The sequence below is a fragment of the Acinonyx jubatus genome, chromosome A1 (genome assembly GCF_027475565.1).
Source record: "Acinonyx jubatus isolate Ajub_Pintada_27869175 chromosome A1, VMU_Ajub_asm_v1.0, whole genome shotgun sequence".
NCBI lineage: Eukaryota > Metazoa > Chordata > Mammalia > Carnivora > Felidae > Acinonyx > Acinonyx jubatus.
In genome coordinates this window covers 6,563,337-6,574,386 of record NC_069380.1, presented here as the reverse complement: position 1 = coordinate 6,574,386, position 11,050 = coordinate 6,563,337, and the positions used below count along the sequence as shown (strand labels likewise).

Here is an 11,050-nt window from a genome sequence, read left to right as displayed (position 1 = left end):
TGGGCAAAAGAATGCTGGGCAAAGGGGGAGGGACACAGAAGAACGATAAGGGGATCCAGGAGGGGGGCTAGGTAGCCAACCCCACTCAAAGTCTTGGATGTGGTTCCTCTTGGCACCTTACTTTCCCCTCATTAAGAGGAGTCATGCTGGCTGTCCCTGCACCATTGGAGGTTAAATAGATCATGTTGTCCACCAACCAACCATTCTGGCTGCAAAGAATGAAGATCAGAAGACCTTTGCTGATGCCACAACCCCTGTTGAAGGATCGAAAGACCATGACGAAGCAACAAAATCTCCTCATGAGCAAACCATGGCTCTCAAGAGGACTGGAGGTATGTTGCAGTGAAGCAGTGTTAAGAAGACATTCAAGAACTGAATGAAGGCTCAAGACGTTGGCCGAGGCACAGCAGGGGTCGGGCAGAGGCTGGCAGCAAAAGAACAGAGAACTTCATATATCGCTGGAGGAACATCAGTAGGCTTTGGGACTTACAAGGAGCAAGTACTGAGAGCAGTACTTGTTCAGGTGTTCAGGTTGCTAATGGCTAGTCGAAAGGATGACCTTGGTATAATAAGGAAATTTAATGAGCATCATTCTAAGATATTACGAGCCCAGGCTGACCAGGTAACGGAAATAGCAGCCGTAATGAGGAAAGCCATTGAGATTGGTGAACATCAGGGCGGCAGGAAGTCAACATAAATAGGAAACCAAGGATTTAAGAGAAATCCTTCAAGGGGCGCCCAGGTGGCTCAGTCGGTTAAGCGGCCGACTTTGGTTCGGGTCATGATCTCACAGTTCGTGAGTTCCAGCCCCGCATTGGGCTCTGTGCTGACAGCTCACAGCCTGGAACCTGCTTCGGATTCTGTGTCTCCCTCTCTCTCTGTTCCTCTCCTGCTTGCGCGCACGCTCTCTCTCAAAAATAAAGACTAAAAAAAAAATTTTAAGAGAAATCCTTCAAACTCAAGATTCACGTTTTAGCCTCCTAAAAGATGATGCATAAGAAAGTAGACTCTTTGTTAAGTGTCAGTCTATGTCAATTCTTGTCTGAGCCTGAGAAGAGCTGGACGTATCTGTGATTAATGGAACGGATTGGAGTGGGTTAATGGAATTAATGGATTCATGGATGGAATAATAATGACTGATAAGAAATCACCCTCTGAATCACTTATTACTTTTAGATTATGTATAATACACTGGCAAATGGCATTTTTAAAGGGTTGCATATGCATATATGTATGTATGCATATGCATAACAAATAAACTTATTCTCATTAAAATATAATTAAAAAAATTTTAATGTGTATTTAGTTTTGAGAAAGGAAGAGAGACAAAGCACAAGTGGGGAGGGGGCAGAGAGAGAGGGAGACACAGAATGAGAAGCCGGCTTCAGGCTCTGCACTGACAGCAGAGAGCCCGATGCAGGGCTCGAACTCACGAATTGAGAGATCGTGACCTGAGCCGAGGTCAGACGCTTAACCGACTGAGCCACCCAGGTGCCCGAATTTAAAAACAATTCAATAGGTGCATAGGTGAGAAGTTCTCATGATGATATCACAGGGCAACTGCATGTTTACTTATTGAGGGATTGCTGTTTTCCAAAGTAGCTGCACCATTTTATATTCTCATCAGCATTGTAGGAGAGTTTCAATCTCTCCACATTCTTGCTATTGTCTCTTTTTTTATTATAACCATCTTATTAAGTGTGAAGAGGTACCTCATTGAGGTTTTGATTAGCATTTCCTTAATGATTAATAATATTATGCATCTTTTCATGTATATATTGACCTTCTTCATATATCTCTTTGGAGACATGTTTGTTCATATCCTTCGCCCATTTATTAAAAAAATTTTTTTAAATGTTTGTTTATTTTGAGAGAGAGAGAGACAGACAGAGCATGAGCAGGGGAGGGGCAAAGAGAGAAGAAGACACAAAATCTGAAGCAGTTTCCAGACTCTGAGCCATCAGTACAGAGCCTGACGTGGGGCTCAAACCCACGAGTCAGATCATGACCTGAGCCAAAGTCAGATGCTCAACCGACTGAGCCACCCAGGCACCCCTCCTCTGCCCATTTTTGAAGTGGCATATGATTTTGATGAACAAATTCATCTTCTTGTTATTGAGTTGTAAGAATTCTTTACATATTCTGGATACAAGTCCATTAACAAGTGATTTGCAAGTATTGTCTCTGAATCCATGGGCTGTCTTTTTTCTCTCTCTCTCTTCTTTCTGATTGTATTTCAAGTTCTCTCCAAAACAAGGCCCTAGGAACCCCCAGCTTCCAAGCATACCCCTGGGCTTGGTCCACTGCTGTCTTGAATTCATGTTTGGGTATTCATCCACCAACATTAAACCCCAGGAGAAGAGATGTGACAAAGCAGGACCCCCCTCTATGGCAGGAGTCCTTTGCTGATTTCAGAGGTGCCAGTGGCAGCCAATATGGAAAACACACTGGAACTTTCCCTTGGAGCTGGGCTGTGATGGGAAGCCGATGGAAGAAGATGCTAGGGACGTCATCGTCTTTTCCCTGACCCATTCCCTGCAGCTTCTGAAGACATAGCAGAAAACAATATTCTTTGAAGGTACTGTATAAGAATTCCCCAAAGCAAAAACGCATGCTTCCAACTCACTGTTTCAGAAAATCGGGGTCTAGTTCAGCTGCTGAATGAGCTGACTCATGTGTTCACCTTGAGAGCCAGGTGAGCCCATCCCCTTGAGGAAGCCCCCTCTGTTCTCCATAGCATGATGGGCCACTGAGAGATGGACAGGGCGCAAGAGGCCTGAGGTTACCTGCAAACTATTCCCTGAAAAGGCAATCTCATGATTGAGGTTTTCTAAACAAATAACACCAAACTTTCCCAGGTGCTCCCCGGTCACTGTAATCTATCAGAGAGATGCTTTTATTCTTGACCTTGGCCCGTCTACGTTTCAAGATGAGTTCTCAGACAGACTTCGGATTTGGAAATCCCCAGGTCACATAAGGTTCCACTATCTGTAGCGTTTTTATGGTCTGGGGGATCACTTTGACAAGACATCACTGAAAATCTTCTTCAAGGGGAAGGCTTGCAATGAGCCTCCGCACCAGTAAAATCACCCCATTAACCCTCTGGATGCAACAACAAAGGCCACAGGATGCTTATCTGGCACTTCGAAGACATGAAGCTTCACTTTTAGTCGTCATCTTTGGTGAGCCTTGTCACATTATTGCTGCCAGGAATTGTGTAGCAACAATTCCAGTCACTTAAACTTGACCTCTTTCCTTTTTCCCTTCTTCTGTTCCTTCTTTTTCAAAAGTGTCTGCTTTGCTTGAGTGGCTTTGAAGGCTTGATAAGCCTTCCTTTTTTTTTTTTTTTCCAGATTTTCTAGAACCAAAGGGATCTTGCTTCTTCGCTCTTGCTCTGTTGTCTTTCCCTTTTTGTACTTTCTTGTTGGTATTGTTTGAATTATAAATGTTTTTAGTTTTGATGAGGTCCAATGTACCTACTTCTTTTGTTTCTTTTGCTTTTAGTGTCATAGTTAGGAAAACATTGCCAAATCCAGGTCATTAAGGCATACTCTTGTTCTTTCTTGTAAGGGTTTTATAGTTTTAGCTCATACATTTAGGTCTATGATCTCTTTTTTTTTTAATTTTTTATTTATATTTGAGAGAGAAAGAGAGAGAGAAAGAGAGACAGAGGGTGCACACAAGCAGGGGAGGAGCAGAATGAGAGAGAGAGAGAGAGAGAGAGAGAAGGAATCTGAAACAATCCAAGCTGTCAGCACAGAGCCCGACGCAGGGCTTGAACTCACGAGCTGTGAGATCATGGCTTGAGCCAAAGTCAGACGCTTAACTGACTGAGTCACCCAGGTGCCCCTCTAACGATCTCTTTTTGAGTTGATTCTTTGTATATGGTGTGAGGTAAGGGTCCAAGGTCATTCCTTTGTATATGGATACCAAGTTGCTTCAGCATTATTGTGGAAAAGACTATTCTTTCCCCCAATGAATTATCTTGTCATCTTTGTCAAAAGCACATTGGCCATAAACATAAGGGCTTATTTCTGGACTCTCAGTTCTAGTCTATTAATGTGTCTGCCCTTATACCAGTAGAGCATTGTCTTGATTGCGACAGCTTTGTAGTAAGTTTTGAAATCAGGAAATGTCAGTCCTCCCAACCAGCTGTTCTTTTCATGATTGTTTTGGCTCTTTGGGCCCGTATGACTTCTAGGATCAGTTTGTCAATTTCTTCAAGAAAAGCCAGCTAGGATTTTGCATCGGAAGAGTAATTTGGGAAATATTGCCATTTTAACAATGTTAAGTCTCAACATCTTACCTTTGACAGAATCATTGAGTACACCTGTTTATCAGTAGTGACCTATTACCTCAAGGAAGGAAGGAGACAGAGCACAAATCTAGTATCTTCCTTTCATTTACATTCAGATTATGACACTGAGAAAGCTATGGAGATGCCACTTTTGAAGCAAACAGATTGTGCTTTGATTTTTAAAAGAAACTGAGAAAGATTGACGGAAAATCTTCAGCCTTTTAAGCATCTCCGTCAGTTTTTTTGGGGGGGGAGCTGTTTTTGTTCTTTAGCTCCCATCTGTGTCTGAACGGTGCTAGTTTTTCCAGAAAGAAAGATAATGGACAGACTCTGGTCGTCCTCAGTGGTTGGTAATAAAGAATACCTGGCATCCTGGCAGGGTGTAAGGATGGAACTCTGAGCTGTCAGCACAGAGCCTGACACAGGGCTCAAACCCACGAACCGTGAGATCATGACCTGAGCCGAAGTCGGCCGCTCAACCGACTGAGCCACCCAGGAGCCCCCTCTGTTTTATTTTTTAATCCAGACACTGTGGTGTGTTACTCGCCTGTTACAGGTCAACGTGTGTAGCTCCCGGGAGAAAATTGCTTTTCCCTGAAAACTCATTGGCCCTGGATACAAATAAGCAGCCTGCTGGAGTGAGGCCGAAAACTCGAGTGGAGGTTGAGAGCGTGAGTCCATCTGAGCCCCCCACTTGGGTGAGCAGGGGGTAGGTATAGCTGGTACACCGCAGGGGGAGAGATAATCTGCTCTCCCTGCACCTTAACGACACAAGACTCTGAGACACAAGAGGTGTGAATTTGGTTGAGTTTGTAGAAGCCACAGTGCCTAACCCCATCTGGAAGTGTTGATATTTTTGTCTCGGGCTTGCCAGTGTCCATTCAATCCAGGCACAGACCTTTCCTCCTCACGTGCCCTCCTCCCCAAAGCCAACCACCTTGTAATTCTTAGAATGGGAACTTCTTACCCAGGCTCTGCACCAGGAGCCCTTTGACCTTTTCATCTCTCAGCTGGGTAGCTGATGGTGGAGATGCTTCCAGGAAGCCCCCCCTGAGACTTACTCCGGGCCCCTCAGAGGGCTTGGCGAGGAGGCAATGAGGTCGAGAACTAATGAGATGCTGGAAGCCTATCTGTAGTCTTTGGGTGCAAGTCTTTGGGTGTAGTCTTTGGGTCCCCTCGGGGACCAGAGTCAGGGCCTGTATGGTCACCATTCTTGGTTCCACTCCAAGGGTCTCAGTCTGAGCTGAGGATTTGGGATCTAGCCACACACGCTCTCTTGAGAATTTTTAAATGCCCTCGTCATCCCAAAAACCAGATGTGTTGTCAACAGAGTGATTTACACACAACCAGACGATGACCTTCTTTTCCTCTCTGGAAGTGGGATCTAGGAAGAAGGGCCAGACCCATCAGGGAAGGTCTGAGGGTCAGGCGGTCGGGGTCTGGCTTTCTGGAAGCCACCACAGTGCTCCCTCGGCACCTCAACTGCACGTTCAAAGGTGGGAGCGCCAGCCCATTGAGGAACACTGGTCCCCGGAAGTGTGCCGCAGTCGGGTAGACCAGGTGTCTGATCAGGGTTGGGAAGCAGGGTCCTCAGTGAGAGGGAGCAACTATGAGGTTCCACTAAAGTAGAGATTTTGGGTGTGTCTTTCCAGTTGCCGACCAGTAAGGAGCCTGAGCATTGGTTGAACCGACGTTTAAAATTTTTTTTTAATCGGTACCTGTTTTCATAAAACCAAGAGTTACCTAGGGAAGATCAGACTGGTTACTCCATACACAGTGAGCCATGAGCAGACACTGGGTTCCGTTCCAATCACAGGGCAACGGTGGTGATAAAGAGAAACAGCCCCTGCTCTCACGGGCTGGTGGTTGTCGAAGGTAGAGAAACGGTAAAGAAAACAGGGGGTTCCTGTAGAATTGTCTCACCGAATCCCCGTGAGGGGAGAAGTCCCATCTTCCAAATGCACACAGGGAAGCTGAGACTTCAAGAGGCCAGGTTAACCACCTAGACCGTGTGGAAAATTATCGGTGCCATCTAATTCAATTCCGGGTCATCTGACTCCAGATCCCGTGTTCTTGCCAGAACCTTCCTCCGGCCCCTCATTTTACAAATGGTCTCCGAACGCTCTCCGAAACCCAGACACTTCCACGGGGCTGTGTGTGGAGAAGCTGTTTCTGTTTTTCTTCCTCGCGGGATTGGGTAACGGTGGGCCTGCCAGTGCCCTTCTAAAAGGGAAGTCAGGCAGCAAGGCCTTGTTCCAAGGTCAGGGCCACAAGGGGAAAGTCCTTCCACCCCAAGGGCGCTCCAGCACTTCTCTGACTGTGCCTGGCTGGCTCCCTCCTGCTGCCTCCCTGCCTGACACACGATGGCTCTCAGGGTCCCAGCTGTCCCCATGACACCCTGAGGGTCGCTGCTATTTTTAAACCCTTTGAATCTGACAGGTGAAGAATTGTCATTTTCACACTGAATAACATTCATTATTTGTTATCTGTGGTGAAAGACCTGACTGGCTACCCGGGTACTTCCTTCTAAACCAGGCCAAGGACGCCCTTTTAACACTGAGAGGGAAGAGCCCCCGGTTTTACACCTGTAGACCTGTGACAATAAAAGGAGGAGGGGCCTCTCTGTTGGGGGGGAGGGGAAGGGCTCCGCTGACTCAGGGGGAGGGCCCCGAGTCCTGCCCAAGAAAGAACCTGGCTTAGAGAATATCTACGGCTGTCGCATCAGCAGCTGGGAATGATCCTCTGTGTCTCGAACGTGCTCGCGGGATGAGGAGGGTGACTCCACAGAATAATAAGGGTTCTTCAGTTCAGTGTGGCTGCTACAGAGGAAAATCACGTGTCTAAGGGGTCTGCAAGCCCGCACGTGTTTCATGCCCCACATCTGAGCGGCTTCCTCTTGCCCACCGCTCATGTGGCACAAACCCAGCCACCTCCCAGTAAGTGTGTGTGAGATCGTCAGGAGCCCACCTGACCAGGTGGGAGAAGTCACCCATCGGGCACCTGCCGGTCCCCTGTGGCCGGCCTGGGCGGCCCGGATGGAGGGGCCTTGCTGCAGCCGCGTGGGGCGCCGAATTCAACTCCTGGCCCTAGTTTTCCGAGAGCGGGGCTTTGGCCAGGTGTCCCTAACACCCCAGCTCTCCTGTTTCCGGCCGGAGACTCAGTTCACACAAATGGTTGACATCGGCTTTCATCTACCCCAGGGGCCCCGGGGACACTTGACTGGGTGCTTTTGTAAAGCACCACACAGCTCAGAGCGTGCTCTCACTCGTCAGCTTCCCAGGCTTGGTCTGACAGCACAGAAACAGATTTGAACTTCACACACTGTGCCTTGGGGCTCGCCGGCTGCAGAAAGAGTGCAGGAGGGGAACAGCCGGCAGAAGGAGACGCGATGGTCCTTCTGAAATCTGGGGCGAGTCTCATCTCTCCTCCTGCTTTTCCCTTCTCTGCCGAGGCCCCTAACAGACGTGGCTGCTCCACTCACAGCCACGGTGAGTACCGTGAACAGAGACACCTGTTAGGGAACTCTGCCGGACCACCTGCTCAGGCCGGCCAACGGTGCGGGGAGGGGAGAGAGGTGGCTGTCCCCTGCGGAAGTCCTGGGACGCTGGACCAGATCAAGGGCTCGGGATCCTGGCACGGAGCTGGGCAGAGGGATGCAAACACACCAGCGGAGGGGCAGGTCCCAGGCAAAGGGCTAAACCCCACGGACCCCAGTTCAGCGAGGGGGAGGCAGCCCGTCCATCCCTTTGGCTTCCGACGACCTAGAGGTGTGGGGTGTTCTGTCACACGCCTGCCATGGTACGTCCTGGAAAGAGTCGGCTCACAGGCAGAGGCGGCAAAATGATTTGGAAACTGTCTTGGTGTTTCACGTGGGTTGTGCATTTCCACAGAGTAAAAATGAGTTGTTTGCCCCCTCACCATAAAACGCAAATCTAATTATCTTCATTTTTAAACCTTTTTTTTTTAATGTTTATTTATTTTTGAGACAGAGAAAGACAGAGCATGAACGGAGGAGGGGCAGAGAGAGAGGGAGACACAGAATCCAAAACAGGCTCCAGGCTCCGAGCCGTCGGCACAGAGCCCGACTTGGGGCTTGAACTCACGGACTGCGAGATCGTGACCTGAGCCAAAGTCGGCCGCTTAACCGACTGAGCCACCCAGGCGCCCCTAATTATCTTCATTTTTTAAAAAATGTTTATTTCTTTACTTATTTTGAGAGAGAGAGAGGGCGCAAGCAGGGGAAGAGAGAGAGAGAGAGAGGGAGAGAATCCCAACAGCGCAGTGCAGAGCCCGACGCAGGGCTCGAACTCACCAGCTGCAGGATCACAACCAGAGGCAAAATCAAGAGTCGGTCGCTGACTGATGAACCCACCCAGGTGTCCTAAGAATTATTTTCATTTCTGACTGTACCAGTAAAATCCAAACACGAACAAACATGTTCATTAAATCAGCGGTCTTGTCCAGAAACATAGCCCCCAGGGTCTTGCTTGCTGGCCGCCTGCCCTTACATACCAACAGTTGCCCGGATGTGGTCTGGGGGAGCCATGCTTCTGTATTTCCTCCTGTGGTCTCAACGCTCAGCTGTGTCTCTGGTAAGCGCTACGTCAGCGTGAGGCCCCTTGGGCTGCTGTGTCCCATGGGCATCCAGCCGCCTACGGGAAAGGACAATAGGACAGCCTGGCTACTTTAGGTGACTCCTGCTACCTCAAGGCCTGCTTCCCTCACTCCATGAATGTTCCTGTTGTTCTTCTATGGCTCACATCCAGGAATATGTGAGCCCTGAGCACTTGCCCGTTTGACTGTGGGAATAAAAGCTAATATTTACAGAGTTCTCACTGTCTGTTAGTGCCTTTATTAATGTCTTTAATTCTCAGCATTACGAAATAGCTGTGGTTATCACCCCCACATCTCAGACAAGGAAACTAAAACTTAGAGCAGCCAGGTGACTTGTCCAAGGGCACACTGATAGAGAAGGGGGAGTTGGGACTTGGGCCAAGGCTGTGTGATTCCAAAGATCCCCCCCCCCCCCCCCGCCACACACACACCATCCCCAGAACATCACAGCATCCTAGTTTTCTGGAGTGGGTGGAAAGGAGAGTAGAGAGCTTCCTCTCTGGCGTACAGGTGAGATGCTCATGAGCCTGAAATCCCTACCTTGGCCATGACCTCCTTTGGGGAAAGTGACCACAGGTGGGTTTCTAGCCCCAATTTGTCATGGCATGCACCATGTGTCAATCAAAACGAGTCCTGCTACCCTGACTGCAACTGATTGGACCACCAACCTCTGTGAGAGTGGAACAGTGTCTCTTAATTGTTGGTGAACCCCCAGTACCTAGCACAGAGTAGATGCTGAATAAATACTTGTTGAGTGAATGAGTAAATGAATGGATGGATCCAAAATTGGTGCCTCAACCAGGCAGCCATGTCTGGGTTATAAAAATGTGAGATCTCTAAGGTGGACCAAAACTTTACTAACGGATGGTCCACGTTGGCTGGTGACAAACTGATGATACGAGGTCTTTGGAAAGTACGGAAGTCAGGTGCACTCTGAGGCGGGCGTGTCCTTTCCATGAAGCCCGTTGTACGTCCCAGACTGGCGAGTGCAGGGAGCCAGAAGGACAGCGCAGGACAGGGGCCGGTATCCTCTTTCTGCTGCTCAGGTCTCTGGTATCTTTCACTTAACCCCCAGTGTCAAAGGGGATTTGAGATGCTCACTTTCTCAGAACATTAACGAGCATCTCCAGGACTTATCCAGCCTGGTAGAGAAAATTGTGCAGTTCTAGGTGGACCAAAGCATTCCGCAGAAGGGCGTGGGGGAGGGCAGGGGCCAGTCTGTCCATCTGCTTCTTTTCTCCAGTTGGTCAAGAGAATTCAGTGCCCCTGTATTTGCGCGCGCGCACGCCTCTGTGCGTGTGTGCGTGTGTGCGCGCGCGCACGCGTGTGGAGAAGGGGAGGGAAATGACTGCCCATTCTTTGCTTCCCAGGGACACAGGACTGTGGCAGAACAGCGATAACATCTTGGTGAATGAAAAGATGTGGGACACTATGTCTCCAAACACCTGGCCATCCGCTGCCCTGGGGAAACGTTTACTTGCGTAGCAAAGGGCACGTCCCTGTATTTATGTATTTATGTTATGTGGGGCCTCAGTCTTGAGCTGTGGGAACCCACAGAAGGAGGAAACATGGCTCTAAGCAGAACAAAAATGTTAGTGAACTTGAGTTAAGCTACCACACAATTTGTGAGCTACTTCGAAGCATTATGGACTAACGATTTTCTTTTTAGCTCCCATCAGGGCTGGCAAATTCCCATCAGTACTAGTCTTGAGTAATTTGGCTTTGTATTTTAGAATAATGTGCGCTGTCTGTGATCAACACCCCAGACTTCCCACTGTTATTGATCCCCTGGGCCTGATTTGGTCGGCAAGGGGGCAGGGGTCACAAGGTCATTTTCTGGCTTGTTCCTGAGCCTGTAGGTGATTGCTTTCTGTGGTTGCTGCTGTGACAAGGCCACAGTCCGGAACAAAACAGAAAGCCTCATCCTGCAGGCATCACTTCTTACAATTGCCAGAGTGTTCTAGCAAGGATAAACCTTAGTGATGCTTCCCATGGGTGGCTGGCCTACAAAGCCACGGGCAGCCTCCCTCCTGGTTTTGCCCAGAGGAGGCACAGGGGCATCATGGCGCAGCAGGCTAGACGTTCGGTGGTTTGCCCCTTCCCCGCGCACAGGGGCGCTGCGATCTAGAATGTGCTCGG

General features: G+C 48.9%; 1 pseudogene; it reads right to left on the bottom strand.

Annotated features, from left to right (window-relative positions):
• Positions 1-2,645: 2,645 nt before the first annotated feature.
• The window catches only part of LOC106985517 (60S ribosomal protein L7-like 1), a 125,673-nt pseudogene continuing 117,268 nt past the window's right edge, over positions 2,646-11,050 (bottom strand).